Raw genomic sequence first — 20,000 nt, 5'->3', positions numbered from 1 at the left:
AGTGTGTGTCTATCGTTGCTGTCTGCCTGTTTGGCAGTAGTTCCAGGACAGCTGTTTAAACGGACTGTGCCCAGCTGTAGCCGTACTAACATAACACCAGGGCTCCGTCTGAGCCAAACCGCATTTTCCACCATGACGGATAGCATGATCTGCTTTTAACCTTAATAAAATAGCACTGCCTCACCCTCGGCCGTCACTCTCCCGGCGCACGCTAAAGGCTACACACTGACAGCAGGCTATTCCTCTTGAATACAGTGTGTTTTATGATTTCTTTTGCTTTTATCTGTGGTGATAAATGTTCAGGGTTGGATTAGATCTGCCCTTTTTTTCCAGCATTGTCCCCAGATTGAACTCATGGAGTGAGAAGTCGACAGGGGAAAAGGGTGCACACTTGTTTTTCTTTGCAAACACACATTTAATATTAAATTTTAAAAAAGCATGCGGGGAGAATGAAGTATGTGTGGTGTGAATGGTAATTATGTATTTTTGCTGAAATAAAGGTAAAATAATGGGATGGGGTAAAATTAAAATTTGCCATATTCCTTTTTAATGCATTTTATAGATAATACGTTAAACAATTTATCTATAGGATTATTGTGCATGTTATTTTTGAAAGAAATTCAAAAATAGGTTTTGTGTAGAGTTCAGAATCCATTGTTTTTAGCGACACCTTGGGCCATTAAGTGAACTGCAGCCAGTAACTTGTTTCTCACCATAGATCAGGGGTCACCAATCCTGGTCCTGGAGGGCCGGTGTCCCTGCAGGGTTTAGGTCCATCTTACCTCAACACACCTGCCTGGATGTTTCAAGTATACCTAGTAAGACCTTGATTAGCTTGTTCAGGTGTGTTTGATTAGGGTTGGAGCTAAAATCTGCAGGACACCGGCCCTCCAGGAACAAGTTTGGTGACCACTGCCATAGATATTTACAGTAGATGTCGCCTACGCTATTGGTGTCTATATTGAAAGGAATGCGTCAATAGAGCCACCATTTTAGTACAGGGTAGCGCTACTTTGAAATGAAAGTGGGATCAATGTGTAGTGGAGGACTGGCCATCCGGAGCCATTTATATACACACATATATACATATACAGTATATCTATGATCGGAAAGTTTCCCGCTGGTCAGTATACAAATATATTTTCAAATTACAAAAAATTATAATTTTAATTCTACCTGTTCAATTTGATCTAATTTAAGTCCTGAAACACACTTCCTCTCCTGCTTTCACTTCTAATTCTAACTGAGGTAGCAATTAATTTGAGAATGAATCTCTGTTATGAATGACTCGTTCACTATCTGACAATAATGCAAGCGCCGCAGCATCTTGTTGTCATATTTTATTTACATTGTGTTATGATTTTATTTAACCAAATTAGCAAAAGCCTAGTATTTAGTGCAAGTTTCTGCTACTTTGCCTTTTGATCAGTGCACTGTGACTGTATTATCATCAGTAACCTTACTCGTTGAGCACAAAAGTTCATAACACACAAAATATCAAATGAAATCTTATATGAAATGTTCTGTCTTTGTGCTTTGTTTTCTTTGTTTACTTGTTACTGCACCCGTACACAGCGGTAAAGTCCACCATATGTTCATATTGGCTTTAGTCTTGACTAATGCGGTTGGACAACATTTGTCCTGTGAGCCCTGTACAAATGTTGCGGTGCTATTGACGTATTCTTAGTGACCGTATGCAATATCTAGTGTATACATCTATGGTTTCTCACGCTCAAACGTTTGTTCAATGTGATTCACTACCACAACACGTTCATTCATTCATTCATTCATTTATTCAATTTCTTTTTGGCTCAGTCCCTTTACTCATCAGAGGTCAACCACAGTGGAATAAACTGCCAACCTATCTAGCATATATTTTTTGCAGCAGATGCCATTTCAGTTGCAACCCATGACTGGGAAACACCCATCATTCCCACACGAAGGCTATAAACAATTTAGCTTAACCAATTCACCTATAGCACAAGTCTTTGGACTTGTGAGGGAAACCGTAGCACTCGAAGGAAACCCACGCGAACATGAGAACATGCAAACTCCACATCGAAATGCCAACTGATCCAGCCAAGGCTCGAACCAGCAACCATTTTGCTATGAGGTGAAAGTGCTACCCACTGTGCTACTGCGCTGCCCTTGTGTTCTTTCATTAGAATTAAAAAGTATTGTTTAGACATGTACAAATGAAAAGGAAAAAAACAACAGCTGTGAAAAAACTTTGACATCATCTATATACAAGCCACAATACAGCCATTTTATTCAAAAGTCATTTAAAAGGATGCTACAGTGGCTTTTAATATTTATTGGAATTTAATATGTCGTCACTGTGGCTCATTGAGTAGCACGACCACCTCACAGCAAGAAGGTTGCTGGTTCAAGCCTTGTGGAGTTTGCATGTTCTCCCTGTGTTGGCGTTGGTTTTTGTCAGGTCATCCGCTATGTAAAACATATGCTGGATAAGTTGGTGGTTCATTCTGCTGTGGGGACCCCAAATTAATAAAAGGGACTAAGCCGAAATGAAAATGAATGAAATATAATAAGTTTGATGTCTTGTGTTGTGAATCTAGTGATGCAGGCAATGAAGATTCTCTCTCGCTAATCAATATCTGAGTCACATTTAAGTATTGATACAGATCTTCCCTCAGACACCAACCATCAACCCCCAACCCCCCCCCCCCCCCCCACCTCCAGCTCTACAGTTCGCGATTCCCCCGATCCCCATCGACTCCCCCCCCCCCCCCACCCCCCAACCCTCCACTCCCAAGTTAACTTAATTGTCTTTACAAATTTAAGTGGATTGAACACAAAACAACTAAAGGTCGGCTAACACTGTGAGATTTTTTATAATCCTGAACAATTGTATGTCAGACTGCACACATATGGCTCTCATGTCACACTGTAAGATCTCAGCTGTCATAATGTCAGACTGAACGACAATGAAGATGTGCCTGACATGAATGTACAATATACTGACAATCTGTAGAAGCAATTTTGCACACATTGTGTGAGCAGGGCTTCAGTTGTCCCAAAATATTTTAAGTGGTTTGAGGAAGCAGAAAAAGGCTTTTTTTTTTTTTTTTAATGGATTTCATAAAAGTTGGAGATATTCTTTTTTTTTTTTTTCTTAAAGGGAAAGTTGACCGAAAAATTTAAATTATATCATTATTTATTCTCATGTCTTCTTAAACAATACACTTTTTTTAGTGGTTACTGGCACCCATCTATTGTAAGAAAAAAGTAAAAGGATTTCAGATACCAGCATTTTTCTAAATAGCTCCTTTTTTTAAAAGAAGAAACTCAAATAAAAAGGTAAAAGTGAGTAAACAATGGCAGAACACATTTTTTTGGGTGAACTATCCCTTTAAGCTACATGCTGCTGATAAAAAGCGATTAATACGGTACATACAAATTCTAACATATAGCTGCTGTATAGAAAAAATAGATTGTACAGTTTAATCAAAATCTAGTGAAAATGACAGACTTATCCAATCATTTAGTGTGGTTTAAGCCTGTAAGCTCACATTCATCAGCCTCTCTTTCCAAATTCAACTCATAAAATCCAATCAACGATAATGAAGAAAATCAAGTCTCTGCCCTACTTTTCTTTCTTTTTAATAAACTGTTGCTTAAATATCACAATTCATAGAAACTAACAATTTTATTGTTTTTCAAGGGACAGTTAACCTAAATATAAAAATTCAGTCATCATATACTTTTTTTCATTTAGAGTTTTTTAGTGAGTAAATGGTAAGTAAATAAACCTTTTGGCTGAACTATCCCTTTAATTATTTATTTTCTTTGGCTTAGTTTCTTTATTCAACACGGGTCAAGCGGAATGAACCACCAACTTATCTAGTATATGTTTTACACAGTGGATGCTCTTCCAGCTGCAACCTAGTACTGGGAAACATCCATACAAACTCATTCACACATACACTATGGAAAATTTAGTTTATTCAATTTACCTATACATAATACAGGCAAACATGGGGGAACATACACACTTCACACAGTTTACTCTAATCACTACCTTTTGCCTTCAGAACTGCCTTAATCCTTCGTTGCATAGATACAACAAGGTACTGGAAATATTCATCAGAGATTTTGGTCCGTATTGTGATATAATAGCATCACGCAGTTGCTGCAGATTTGTCAGTAACACTTCCATGATACGAGTCTCCCTTTCCACCACATCCCAAAGGTGCTCTATTGGATTAAGCTATGGTGACTGTGGAGGCCATTTGAGTACAGTGAACTTATTGTCATGTTCTGGAAATCAGTCCAAGTCGATTTGTGCTTAATGACATGGTGCCTTATTCTGCTGGAAGTAGCCATCAGAAGAGGAGCACACTGTGGTCATCCCCAAAGGGATGGACATAGTCAGCAACAATATTAAAGTAGGCTGTGGCGTTGACATGATACTAAGTTGGCACTAATGGGCCCAAAGTGTGCCAAGAAAATATTCCCCACACCATTACACCACCACCACCAGCACGAGCTGTTGATACAAGACAGGATGGATCCATGCTTTCATAGTGTTGACTTCAAATTCTGACCCTACCATCCAAATGTCGCAGCAGAAATCGAGACTCAGACCAGGCAATGTTGTTACAATCTTCTATCATCTAATGTTGGTGAGCCTGTGTGAATTGTAGCCTCAGTTTCCTGTTCTTAGCTGACAGGAGTGGGACCCAGTGTGGTCTTCTGCTGCTGTAGCCCATCTGCCTCAAAGTCGGATGTGTTGTTTGTTCAGAGATGCATACCTCAGTTGTAACGAGTGTTTTTGTGAGTTACTGTTGCCTTTCTATCAACTGGACTCAGTCTGGCTATTCTCCTCTGACCTCTGGCATCAACAAAGCATTTGCGCCCACAGAACTGCCACTAACTGGATATTTTCTCTTTTTCAGAACATTCTCTGTAAACCCTAGAGATGATTGTGCTTGAAAATCCCAGTAGATCAGCAGTTTCTGAAATACTCAGACCAGCCCGTCTGACACCATCAACCATGCGACATTCAAAGTCACTTAAATCTCCTTTCTTCCCCATTCTGATGCTCGGTTTGAACTGCAGGGGATCGTCTTGACCGTGTCTACATGTCTAAATGCATTGAGTTGCTGCCATGTGATTGGCTGATTAGAAATTTTTGTTAACGAGCAGTTAGACAGCTGTATTTAATAAAGTGGCAGGTGAGTGTATACGGGATACATTTTATTCTCCTTTTTTCTGTCCTGTGACTCACTTTTAAATGGAAATCATCTAAAAGTTGTGGACCCCCGTTTTCCTAAAGTTTCTTCCATTGCTTGTCTCGCTTTCCATATCTTCTCTAGGTAGTTCTGAATCCTTACTGTGATAACACACAGTTTAAACAAAATCCACATCTACTGAATGCTTTATACACATTCTGAAATGATTGAAAAAAGAAAAAAAAAAGCTGTGTGTTTGCGCAGACACCTGCACCTGATCTCGGTTTAATTAAAATTGCACATCACTGTTTGCCCATCTAAAGCACAGACTCTGAGCTGATTGGAAGGGGATGGACTGGCAGCGAAAGAAGAGACTTTGCTCAGTGGTCCTGAAACATGTCTGGGAAGCCTGAGATAATTTCAGAGCAGAGAGATGGAGGCTTCTGCAAGAGGAACAGACCAGTTGTTCAAGCATGAGTGTAACAGTGGGAAACCAAATCACTTTGGACAATGAAGGATGTCCTGAAAACATTTGATAACACAGCTCAAGCTGATTTATTTATTTATTTATTTTTTTTCCCAGGGTGGCTCATGTTGTTTCCAATCCGCCTGCTGAATCTTGTTTGGTTGGATCAGTTAAGGGTGAGGACATGAGATAAATCTGCTGAAAGGATGAAACTAGAAGAGGAAGTTGCAATCACTACAGTGGATTGGTGTTTTGATTCAGTTGTAGCAGCGCCACCCTTGCGGTGCAAATCTGATTCCTATCTGAGGCAGCAAGCACATTAACATCTGAGGAAGCAACCTGTTCGACAGTCGACAGAAATGTGTCATTCAGTTGAACAACATTCTGGTTTTCTGGCTTTTTTTTTGAGATTATGGTGTGCATGTATGGATATGAATATTGTAGTGTGCATTTGTATAAATAAACTATGACCATATTAAAACCTACTAGGTTCAAGTCAATAGCCCGTTTACGGAAAATTACCGGAATGACTTTACCGGTAAATATATATAAAAAAAGCGCTGTTCACACAGGCAAGGACATTCCGGAGTTTTTCCAGAAAAGACCGTTCACACGTCCATTCCAAATTACCTTGCAGTAATAATGCCATTAGAATGCCATAAGAATTACCTAAACTGTAAGAATGCCACAGTAAAGTCTGTATCCTGATTAACAATATGATTGATTTTCCATAAGAGTTCCCATAAATGGATTTTCCCAGAATTTTCTGCTTCACACTTTATTTTTTATGTCTATGGTTGATATTATACTGTGCTTATTTTTGGTAATCAGTGATGTACATTAGAGTTTTATGTTAAATCTAATTCTGATAAATAATGTTTATTGAAGAATACAATAATATATATATATATATATATATATATATATATATATATATATATATATATATATATATATATATATATATATATATATATATATATATATATATATATATATATAAAGTCAATCTAAATTCTTCCTAAAAATGAGGTAGCAAAACAGATGAGTACTGGTGGTATGGTACAGTACGGTATGCTTTTACTGTTCGGTATGCCGTTTTCACTGTTAAAAGGTACCTAAAAGCGAACTGTACCACTTTTTTAGTACCCTTTGCAAAGGGTACTTAGCACAAACAAAAGGGTACCAAAAGGCAGAGCTAGACTCACAGCTGAACGCTATTTTTTACAGAGATACGTCACTCACACAGATACGTCACAACATACTCGTGCAACAAGCCAGAATTAAAACAAAGGAACTGCCATGTTTTAAATACACAGCCGAGACATCACACCGTAATAAAATATACAAATAATAACGAGCCATGGTCGACCCAAGCTCAAACAAACCTTGTTGTCGTCTTGATGAACGGCCACAAAGCCAAGAAGAAAAGCTGAATCTGCCCTGTGTTTTATATGGCCTTCTAAAGCCGGAGCAGTTTCGATTTCTTGCTTGCGCTCGCCGCATGTCAATATTGGAAATAAATTTTTTAAGCCAATGATAATAACATGCTTCTGACATACAATCCTTTCAGAAATGAACAAGGGCAAGAGTGACACACACGGGAAAAACAAAGGAGAAGCTGAAAAAAACACAAATGATTGTTTCAGCAACCTAAAACATGAACAATTTGCCATGTTTAACTATTATCATCACCTTTTGGACTATTATAAAGTCAGAATTACTTTGTAACAGATGTTACATGTGCTGTTGAAGATTAAAGATGCAGATGAGAGGGTTGCACTGACTGTAGGCTATATTGTGTGTTGTTTTTGAACCCAAATAAGCACTAAATGTATGCTGTGTGTAGCTTTTCTCTAATTAATAACATATCGGAGACTGTATGTATTCATATATGTTGCATTTATTTATTTGATATAATTGCAGACGTTACAGTAGGATATTTCGCACTGTCATTGATCTGCAGTTATAATCAAATCATGTTCATAGAAAGGTAATGAACATTTATACACAAGTATTGGTGTATAAAAGCACCTGTTTTGTGAGAAACACCTCTCTTCAGATGTGACTGACCCGTACAGCTTTACTTTGACATTTACTTAAGCAAGAATGACATCGACAAACATTGCACACCACGTGCACCAAAAGAGTACCATTGGTACCACCCTTTTAGCAGTGGAAGCGCATGCCTGATAAATGTGGCCCATACCAACCCGTACCCTACCATACTGTACCACTCGGAAACGGGCCATAAGATTCTTCTCAGAATGAGGTATATAAAATGTTTTAACAGTATAATAAACATACAAAGAAAACTCCACACAAGTAATCAAATAATCATTAAGGCAGCAAGCAACAGGGAATACAAAAGAGTCCTACTAGACGTAGCTCAGGAGATCAAGAGACTGGAACAGAGTGAGGAACAGAGAGAAAGCGGCAACTTAAATATACAAGCAGAACAAGTCACAGGTGATCGAAATTAAGAAAACAAGGACACACAAGGAAGAACCAAATCAGGGGAGGGAACACGGGGACCTCTAGGGGAACGGAGACAAAGTGCCGAAAGGTTACACCTTCGGCTTAGTCCCCTTATTCCTCAGAGGTCGCCACAGTGGTATGAACCACCAACTTATCCAGCATATGTATTACACAGGAAACATCCATTCACACTCATTCACACTCATACACTACGGCCAATTTAGCTTACCTAATTCACCTATAGCGGATGTCTTTGGACTGTGGGGGAAACCGGAGCACCCGGATGAAACCCACATGATCACGAAGAGAACATGCAAACCCCACACCAACTGACCCAGCTGGAACTTGAACCAGCAAACTTCTTGCTGTGAGGCAATTTAATTAGTTTATTTTTATTTTATTTTGCTTCTCTACATAATGAAGTAATAGAGTAAGTACAATGTTTTATTTTGGAATGAAGTGAAGTATAAGTTTGCCAAAATTAAAATACATTGATAAAGCACTGACATTAGTGCTTCAACGAGTCTTCGTTGAGGCCCAGCTTCCAGCCAGAAGTTGTTTTTTTCCCTCTCCGCTGTCGCCACTAGCTTGCATGGATTGGGATCTGTAGAGCTGCACATCGATGGATTTGCTCTCCAGTTTCTAGACCCTCAGTAGTGATTATTAAACCACACTGAACTGAGCTGAACTGAATGTAAACACCAAAAAAAAAAAAAAAAAAAAAAAAACTGAACTACACTGTTCCAATTTACTATGACCCTTTATGTGAAGCTGCGTTTACACAATCTACATTGTAAATGCACTTTACAAATAAAGCCACATTGAATTGAAAATTAAAATATGTACTTAATTATAGTAATGAAGTAAAATACTTAGTTACTGTCACTGGAGCAACTATTTGGCAGAAAAAGGGGGCATAACAGCCTCAAAAGGGGCACTTACAAGCACTTTTCTGAAAGGTAAAAGGATTTGAACAGACACACACACACACACACACACACACACACAAAGAGTGCCCGCAACAAGAGTTCAAGTGCACATGAAGTGTGTCATTTTGAATTGGGCCTAAGAGGATCTGGGTGAGTAAATGCTAGGCAACTGCTAACCATGATTTAAAATGCAGCATTTTTTTCAGAATAACATGTCTTGGGAAACAGTATTAAACACAATGCATGAGGTAACACCTAACTAAGCGGTTGAAACTGATGAGCAACGCAATAGATGTAAGTAAACACACTAACTCGCCTCAGGAGGTGAATCTAAACATCGGTTAAAACAAAAGAAGGCTGTGAAAGTTTGATGAAATCACACTCTCATACAAGAGTATTTCCAAATTTGAGCGGGCTTTGTGTGTGTGCGTCCCGCTTGGCAGCTGCTGTCGGAATTCGTGTGCCTATGGGGAAATCCTAAGTGCTGACAGCAGGACTGAACCTGTCACCTGCCTGACCATCGTCTGTGGCTCTCCATCAGCTTCAGGCCTGTGGGCAGCACCGCCTGCTAATCTGCCCACTGTCACGCCGACCTATTCAAAAATAAAAGCCTTCTGAGAAATTAATGTGTGATGCTCTGGCTGAGGATCGATTCCAGCAGGATCAATGCCTTGATATTTTGGTCTCGTTTTGAGGGGCGCATTAGACAACAGCGCTTTGTTCAAATCTGTGTTTTGCTGAACATTGATTATAGCCGCAATCTGTTTCCAACCGTCAGATGAGTTGATAAATAAGGCAGAGTAAAGACTTTATTTTGCTGTGTTAGCTACAAAAAAGCAAAGTACAGATATAAGGCCATGCATTCTAGACTCGTTAGCAATACGTTTCATTATGTCACTTCTGTTTCCCACAGGCCAAGTGATTTTAATAATTCTGATTTTTATTAGAAAACAAGACTGATTATGAGGGCATTTATATAATACGAAGTTATCTCATTCATTTGTTTTCTTTATTTCTTAAGTTCCTTTAATAATCAGGGGTCGCCACAGCGGAATAAACCACCAACTTATCCAGCACATGTTTTACGCAGCAGATGTCCTTTCAGCCGCAACCCAACACTGGAAAACACCCATACACTCTTGCATTCAGTTCTACTATTAATCAAGTAGGTTTGTTTAAGCCTAATGTCCACAGTCACGCAAAAGGTCTTGGAGTTATTTCTGACTCAGAGTTAAAGTTTGACAAGCAAATAAATTCATTCATCAAAAGTAGTTTCTATCAATTAAGGAACATTGCCAAACTGTAGCCTTTTCTGTCTTTTCAGGAGCTGAAAACCATCATCAATAGTTTTATTATGTCCAGATTTAACTTCTGCAACTCTTTGTATTTAGGTGTCTCTTAGGCTTCAATTGTACGCTTGCAACTGGTTAAAATTGCAGCTGCTAGGCAATTTTAACTGGGACAAAAAAAAAAAATTCTAATATCTTCCCAGTTTTATCATCCCTTCACTGGCTTCCAGTAAAATTTAGGATTCAAAACAAGTTATTGTTACTTGTTTTAAAGATTTGACTGGTCTGGCACCTACTAGGAAATGTTCATGGACTAATGAGACCACCACATTAAAATGGTCTACAGAATATAAAGTCATGGTGCAGTGGAAAAAGAATAAATATAGTGTATGATTCCCATGAGGTCGGAGGAGTGCGTCCATACATCTCTGCAATGACTCAAATCACTTATTAATAAAGTTATCTGGAATGGCATAGACTTGTTCTTGCAGGATTCCCAGAGTTCATCAAGATTCTTTGGATTTATCTTCAATGCCTCCTCCTTCATCTTACCACAGACATGCTCAATAATGTTCATGTCTGGTGACTGGGCTGGCCAATCCTGGAGCACCTTCTTTGCTTTCAGGAACTTTGATGTAGAGGCTGAAGTATGAGAAGGAGCTCTATCCTGCTGAATAATTTGCCCTCTCCTGTGGTTTGTAATGTAATGGACGGCACAAATGTCTTGATACCTCAGGCTGTTGATGTTGCCATCGACTCTGCAGATCTCTCGCACGCCCCCATACTGAATTTAACCCCAAACCAGGATGTTTCCTTTACCAAACTTGACTGATTTCTGTGAGAATATATATCTGAAACCTAGATATGAAACATTTAATTATTTTCATAAATTTCCATGCATCCATTTTTTTTATGTGAGAGTGCAAACAGCAACAACTAATGTCAAAGGTGACAATTTATTTTTGTTAAAACAACAATTGTGTTTTACAGGACTTTATGTGCACAGAAAAGTAGTGTTCCTTCACAAAGTGTTATCACAACCTGAATGCCTGGCATGAATAATACACCTTCATACAGCAACTTTTTAAAAAGCATTTTCATGGATTTGTGTGACAGGGGATTGTTTTGACAATGTTGTTGGCTCAGGGTATATGCAGGAATCCTAACGATAATTTCAATACCTTTTTAAGACTTTTAAAGACCTTCTCAGAATATTTGAAGACCTCATCGCCACTTCAAGTTTTACTCAGTATAAAACCTTTAACTTAATAAACAGTTGTTAATAAAGAGTTGTGGTTAAATAAATCAATGGAGCACAGCCATGCAACAGAACTCAGATAAGTTACATCATTCAGACGGAGGAGCTTTACTGGACGCAAATCAATCGAACTAATCATGTGGATCGAGCACGCTGTTGGTAATATTATGAGGAAAATAAATTTATTTATGCTTTTTTTAATGAGTCAAACACTTTGAACAGTGCTTGAACAAAATTGAAGACCTTGTAAAAATGTGATTAAGACTTTTTAATTTATTTTAAGGGCCTTAATTTTCTCATAATTGATTTATCAACCTTTAATACTTTTTAAGACCACACAGATGGTACAAAAAAAAAGTTGTGTGTTGTATTTAGTCACGGCACTCATCCATTCATTTACACAATAATCGACAAACTACAGGTGCTTGGCATCCAGGAATATAACACATTTTACAGTACAGTGCTGCCAAAATGACACATTGAATTGCACATATTGTTTAAGCGGAGAAGTGACAAAATATTGAGCTCTAATGTTTCACATTACATCACTGTTAACTGTGAAAAATCTTGGAATGATTTTAGTTAGAAAATTAAATAGAAATGGTGCTATGCATGTTCATTTAGTGCAGTTAGTGCAAACACGTTTATAAAAATTACTTCAATATCCCAAATAAACTATGACTTAATCCTGTCTGTGAAACAAAACATATCTGAAAAAATATCTGACAGGGATTTGTGAATGGGGGTAGTGCTATGCTATGGGATCAGTGGAAATATTTGAAGAAAAATAATAATACAAAAGGATGCTTTTAATCAAAATGACATACAAATGTGTATAATAGCACTTCATCATCATGATGAAGAAGAAAAAGAGAGAAGTCATTCAAAGTTTCAGAGATACATGTACAGTAAATGCAGAATGTAGATTAGGGAAAGATAAAAGAAAAGTGAAAATATGAAGAGTCCAGATGAAGAGTCGCCTGAAATGCTCTTAAAAAATTAGCATTTATTTTCATCTTGCATGTCTATTGTGAGTTATTTCATATTTACAGCAATAAAAAATGACATATTCATCACCATAAATGTGAAATTACCAGAGGGGATTGAGATTAATGCTCGTTTTAGAGGACAATGGGTTTCCTCTGGGTGCTCCGGTTTCCCCAAAGTCCAAAAGACATGTGCTATAGGTAAATTGGGAAAGCTAAATTGTTTGTAGTGTATGTATGTGAATGGGAGTTTATGGGTGTTTCCCAGTGATGAGTTGCAGTTGAAAGGGCATTCGCTGCGTAAAACATATGTTGGATAAGTTGGCGGTTCATTTCGCTGTGGCGACCCCAGATTAATAAAGAGACTAAGCCGAAAATAAAATAAACGAATGTTCTTGTATTCATCCCGAACCATTAGCACACAAGGAACACTATGCACTCCCACAATGAATAAAGTCAGTCCATATGTGCAATCACTGGAGTTAGACAGAAAAGACCACAGCAATTCAACAACTGAGGAGCCATTTACAGAGATCACGTCTTTGCATCTGAAAACGCAAAATGCAACTTTCAGTAGTTGCAAAGAACCTACACTAACAAGAAGTAAAACTCAATAGAACGTTCCATTGAAATATTCTGTCTGTTTCTGCCTATTTGTGCTGTTGTCCAGTTGGCCTTTTCTAGTGGCTATTTCCAGTGCTTAATTTGTTCCGGAACATCCCATATCCAGAACCTCATTAATCATCCCCCTCCTCAACCGCCCTCCTCCCCCGTTCGCTGTTCACTTTTGCTTTCTTCCGCGAAACCCCAAACCTCTTCACTTTTGCCCGCGACACCCCCTGCCCCACTCACTTTCGTCTGCGAAACCCCTCCGCCATCCAACGCACCAACCACCAATGCAAATCATGCCTGAGCCGTTACCCCGATCTGTTCCGGGACCCTCAAATTCACAAATTAAGCACTGGCTATTTCCCAAATAGCAACAAAGTTTTCCCTCTTTGTTAGTAATTCTGCTATGCTGCCCTTGTCATTCAAACTTGCTACTATAAACAGAGGCTTGGTCCCACCCTCCACCATCAGATTTCTTCTGATAGGTCCACTGCACTGGACCTGACAGTTTGACAAATGGGTGAAAGTTAAAATTGATTTAGCTTCACACGGCTTATAAAAAAACATGGTTCTGCACAAGACACGAGTGTAAATCAGTCACAGTTGAAGTCAGAACCATTAGCCCTCCTGAATTATTAGCCCCTCTGTTTATTATTTTCCCCAATTTCTGTTTATCGGAGAGAATATTTTCTCAACACATTTCTAAACATAATAGTTTTAATAACTCATTTCTAATAACTAATTTCTTTTATCTTTGCCATGATGACAGTAAATAATATTTGACTAGATATTTTTCAAGACACTTCTATACAGCTTAAAGTGACATTTAAAGTCCCCTTGGCGTTTCGCTGGTGATCTGAGAGAGCAGTTTACTCTTTAGCTGATAGTGACAAAACACTTCTCCCTGTTTAAAATAAACAGAAATAAACAGAAAAACCCATATCAAACTTGTATCGGACCATGACCACAAAACCGAGGCATGTACCGAACCTCAATTTACTGTTACACCCCTAGTATCTAAAAACCTTATTGTGCATTGCAAATAATTGGAAAACATAATAAATTCAGAATTCAACAAAAGGATCATTGTTGCCGTCTTGTAAAATACATCCTGAGAGCTGCGGAAAACAACACCCAAACACACAGACAAAAGAAAGATCATTAGCTGTGAGACCAATTGAAGAAAGCCCTTGTCTTTGTTTGGCTGTGGTGGTTGATGGTTATAGGTGTTTACAGAAGAGATCTTCCCCACTGGGCTCTAATCAGCATGAAAGACGACACACTGACACTGCCGAGACCAGAAAGTCACTTCCATCAAACATGACTCCAACAACAGCTCATCTATTTTATTTTATTTTATTTTATTTTATTTTATTTTATTTTATTTTATTTTATTTTATTTTATTTTATTTTATTTTATTTTATTTTATTCTAAAATGAAACATCAACACCATTAATTAATTACAAAACCATGCATAATGAAAACTATATTATTGTGTCCACAACATCCTTCTGCCACAGTTTTCATTCATTCATTCATTTTCTTTTCGGCTTAGTCCCTCCCTATTCATCAGGGGTCGCCACAGCAGAATGAACCGCCTACTTATCCAGCATTGATTATGTTTTACACAGCGGATGCCCTTCCAGCTGCAACCCAGTACTGGGAAACATCCACACCTACTTATTCACACTCATACATACATGTTTATTCAATTCACCTGAAGCGCATGTCTTAGGCCTGTGGGGGAAATTAGAGCACCCATGACAACACGGGGAGAACACGCATGCTGTTGATTTGTTGCCTGCCACATTTATTTATTTATTTACTTGTTTATTTATTATATTTTTTTAAAGCAGAATGTATTCTGGTAGGTCAGTGTTTTTTTAATGCTTAGTTTTAATTGCACTTTCTGTGTCGTTGTAGTCAAGTTAATCATGTGGAGACATTTTCTCTTAGCATTAGAATGACATAAACTATAGTTATTGGTAAAGCTACTGTCTTTTATATAATGTTTTTATTATAATACATTCTAAAATAATAATAACAATCACTATTGTGTGTAAAAAATCTGGTTGAATGATAAATTCTGACAAATAGCTAGTGGCATATTACTTATTATGATCTTGACTGTTTATTTAGTCCTACGTAAACATAACTGCTACCTTAATAATGAATAATAAACAGCTAGTTTTAAGTTTATTCAGCTAAACATAATAGGTAACGGTTTGTTAATAGTGAAAACTATCTTAAAATAAAGAATGATCAGTATTTTTATTGACATACTTTGCAGGAAATATAGTTCGAATTATTAACTTAAAAAAGCACCACTGCATTTAAAGTCATGTAAACTGTGAGACTTCATCAAAAGCTAAAAATGAGATAAATTAAAAAGCCTTAAATTTCCAAGTTTGTTGTGTGTCATTCTGATTATTATACTTGAAACCGAAAAAAAAAAAAAAAAAAAAACGTACCAGGGGGTAAGAAAATACTTGATTTAACACATTCTCTCAATGCGAGTCTTCTTGTCTTAGCCAATTTGGGTTTTGTAGATAAATCAATTTTGCTTTAAGGATGTTGATAAACTGTAGTAGAATCTTGATTAGGATTTTTCTTTTCTTTAGTGGAAAGACTGATTACTCAGATGGTAGAAAAAAGCGCAGCAAGAGCAGCGTTGTGGAGAGCCAATTAAACATCAGATAATTTTGCTGTGTTTCGTCTACGGCTTGCCAGCATGAGGTGAAATCCGTGCATCTATTTTTACCTCCAAAGGCTCGCATCCCACTGCGTTTGTACTGGACACCATCAGAACATCACCAATTAACAGGTAGGTGCTAATAAGGTAGACACAAGCCAGATGGAGCAAAAGATGAAAAAAGACAATCTACAAGACATCACTTGTTATTTTCATGATCAGACATCAAAATACACTCCTATGTGGACAATCAAATGCAGCCGGAGGAAAAGGAATCTCACAAGGAATCTCCTACTGAGGGGTATTGACTTACAGTTAGGTCCATACATTTTTGGACATCGGCAGAATTCTAAAAAATTTGGCTCAATACACTAACACAATGGATTTAAAACTATCAAGATGTGCTTTAACTGCAGAATGTTTTAATTTGAGAGTATTTACATCCAAATCAGGTGAAAGGTGTAGGAATTACAACAGTTTGCATATGTGCCTCCCACTTGTTAAGGGACCAAAAGTAATTGGACAATTGGCTGAATTGTTTAAAGCACATCTTGGTATTTTCATTTTGAATCAATTGTGTTGGTGTACAGAGCCAAAAATGTTAGAGCTGAGCTGATGTTCAAGTATTTATGGACCTAACTGTATATATTTAAATGTCTTTGGACGTAAAATAATTGTTCATATATACAGTGGACAAACTGAGACAGTTGTCATGAAGCATGATTCGTTCTTTTCAAGGTTTCAGGTATTAAATACATTTACATGTTTAACCAAAGCAAAATAAAAAAAATATATATATTTTGAGACATACATAAATCAGAACTGATTTTAGTAATGAAATAAAACTTTTAAAAAATTAAGGTAAACACTATAGTGTCTTTGAATTATAATATAATGCAGTATGTTATACTGTATATGTATTTATAACCCAGAGGGTGTATTAATTCAATATGTATGATTGTTTACCGATATCTACATAGTAGGTAACCCAGACCCATTAGTAGCAACCCAGACCCATTCTGATTATGTACCCCTTTATACATTTCTGGAGAGAGCAAAATACATGCCAGGAGCTATGTTTTTTTTTTTTTTTTTTTTTTTTTTTTTTTTGCAGTTTTTGTCTTCGTGAATCCACCAGAGGCTGCTGTGTACGCTTTTTCAGATCTCAAATTTCCATTCACCCCTACTGTTCTTATGTAAATCCACCAGAGGCCGCTGTTGACTGACTGATCACCTGACCCACCCTCCCCCTTCCCTAAACCCAACCAATCGTGTTTTAAAAAGCATTGATTAACGCGCTCACCCTTTTGCCTAAACCCAACCACAGTGTTTTATAAAGCAATCCAGAAAAAGAAAAGCCCCCTAATTTTTCCCACGTTTTCAGATTTTATCACATTCTCACCCTGTTATTTACTTCTTACACTTTCTGAAACCATTCTTCACCAGACTCCGCCCACGTACATGTCAAGCTACCGAACAAACTCGTATCAGCAGGAAAGTCATCCATACAGAGGTAAGCTGGTAAGCGAAAAAAGGAATAGCGTCTGTTTGAAAGAAAAAAATGCAGCCATATATTCCTCTGGCTACATAATTCGGGATCTCAAGAAATGTATATAGGGCTACGCTTTCAGAATGAGCCTATGTTGCAGGTATGTGGCTTAGATAAGTTGTCAAAATGCCCAAAATGTTTATTTTTTAATTTATTTTTTTTATGGGAAGGACCACATAGAATAAAAAGCTCAGTTTTGACCATATTTGAAATGGTCATAAATATTCATGAGCTTTGCTTTGATGCTCTGCAGCTCGTGTCAGTGCCTGCTCACTTTCTTTATATCTCTTTCTGAATAAGTGAGCTATCTTAATGCCATCAGAATAACCCTGAGTTGTGTTGTGGATTAACTATAGGACCAAAGAGAGATGGAACTATAGCTGAATATTGAAGTTTTGGCATCTATGAAAACCTAAAAAGAACAAATGGAGATCATGCAAACTCCATGCCTCCTGGCCAAGCTGGGACTTGAACCAACAACCTTCTTGCTGTGCGGCAACAAGTTGCAATAGCTGAGTGATATGACACAATTCATAAACATTCATTATACACTAATTCAGCAGTCTATGCATGTTTGTTGTCTCATTTCAAACATACATTTCACAATATACACTAACAAAAGATATATTCCTAGAGCCTATGCTTATCTTACAGCTTATGCCTCCTTTGCAGTTGGGACCCAATGGTTAGGCTGTTGGACTTGTAATCGAAAGGTTGCTGGTTCGATTTCTGGTCTCGGCAAGAATTGAAGATACCCAGCAGGCACAGGATTTCAACGTGACATCAGATTGACGTTGTATCTCAAAGTTGTAAGACGATGCATTTTGGGTGGACATGAAAATCGGGTTGACATCAAAACCCAACGTCAGTCTAATGACAAACAGATGTTGCATTTTGGCCACTTTCCAACACAACCTAAAAACAACCAAATATCAACGTCTAATGATGCAACAGCTTGACTCTGTGGATTTTGGTTGCCATACATGACAAATAAATGTCAATATGTAGGTCAATCTTAAGATGTTGGCTCAACGTTTGATTTTGGTCACTTTAATGCAACCTAAAAACAACCCAATATAAACATCATTTAACTGGTCACCACAACCTAAATCTAACTTAATATTAACGTCTTAAGACTTTGTGTGCTTACTAAGTAGGGGAAGTGAATGAAACAAATTCTTTCCATGTGTTTCCATTTCTGTTTCAAAAAAAGAGTCAAACCATTGGAGAAAAAACAGTAATACAAAAGATAAATTCTAATACATAACTAAAGTATGTTTCAAAAACACTGTAGTCTTTATAATCAATCGATCTGAGCCAGTTTATAAAGGTTATATAAAACATACAAACAAATAAATAAATAAATAAATAACAGAACAGCTTATTTATATACACTATTGAGTGAAAATACAACGTTCTTATTACTGGTGCCCAATTAAAAGTCTTGGATATAAATCTTTTGTTCCGTCTATCATCATACATAACTAATTCAGTACTAGACTATATAGAAAACCGGAGCTCTCTCAAGGAAAGACTGATATTGAACTCCTTGAAGTTGCTCTCCTCAAATCTGACCTTGAAGAAATAAATAAAAGCAGTGACCCTCGGATGGCTTTGCAAAGAACACGACTCTCTTGAGTAGACAGGAGCTGAGAGGCTTCTTATGAGATGCTCCTTATAGCAACCCGAACACAGGACTGAGCCCACTCTATAAACAGAATGCCATCTTTCATAAGAAGCCAGATCGAGCCTTTGGAAAAATGGGGAAAAAAATCCAATTAGTAGGTTTGCATGAGATCTGCTTACGTAATTGCATATATTGATTTTGCCTGGGATGATCAAAGTTTAAATTAAATGAAAGCATTGATGACATTTATATATTTAAAATGTATTTATGTTGAACATTAAGATAGAATGGATGGAACATTGGATGGATGGATGGATGGATGGATGGATGGATGGATGGATGGATGGATGGATGGATGGATGGATGGATGGATGGATGGATGGATAGATAGATAGATAGATAGATAGATAGATAGATAGATAGATAGATAGATAGATAGATAGATAGATAGATAGATAGATAGATAGATAGATAGATAGATAGATAGATAGATGATGGACAGACAGACAGATATAGACAGACAGACAGACAGACAGACAGACAGACAGACAGACAGACAGATAGATAGATAGATAGATAGATAGATAGATAGATAGATAGATAGATAGATAGATAGATAGATAGATAGATAGATAGATAGATAGATAGATAGATAGATAGATAGATAGATAGATAGATAGATAGATGATGGACAGACAGACAGATATAGACAGACAGACAGACAGACAGACAGACAGACAGACAGACAGACAGACAGACAGACAGATAGATAGATAGATAGATAGATAGATAGATAGATAGATAGATAGATAGATAGATAGATAGATAGATAGATAGATAGATAGATAGATAGATAGATAGATAGATAGATAGATAGATGATGGCCAGATAGACAGACAGACAGACAGACAGACAGACAGA

The 20,000-nt window shown here is 37.4% G+C and overlaps 1 protein-coding gene across 2 annotated transcripts in view; it reads right to left on the bottom strand.

Moving 5' to 3' along the window:
- ntng1a (netrin g1a) overlaps positions 1-20,000 on the bottom strand; it is a 246,632-nt gene that overhangs the window by 177,074 nt on the left and 49,558 nt on the right. Inside the window, exon 1 of one of the 2 annotated variants that reach the window (XM_073940904.1) lies at positions 8,041-8,112. The exons of the other annotated variant lie outside the window; for it this stretch is intronic. The gene's annotated coding sequence lies outside the window, so the exon portion shown is untranslated. Of the gene's footprint in view, positions 1-8,040; positions 8,113-20,000 lie in introns of those variants that run through there. 2 annotated transcript variants of the gene reach the window in all.

The sequence above is a fragment of the Danio rerio genome, chromosome 24, assembly GCF_049306965.1.
Source record: "Danio rerio strain Tuebingen ecotype United States chromosome 24, GRCz12tu, whole genome shotgun sequence".
Classification (NCBI taxonomy): domain Eukaryota; kingdom Metazoa; phylum Chordata; class Actinopteri; order Cypriniformes; family Danionidae; genus Danio; species Danio rerio.
This window is presented reverse-complemented; position numbering and strand designations above follow the sequence as displayed.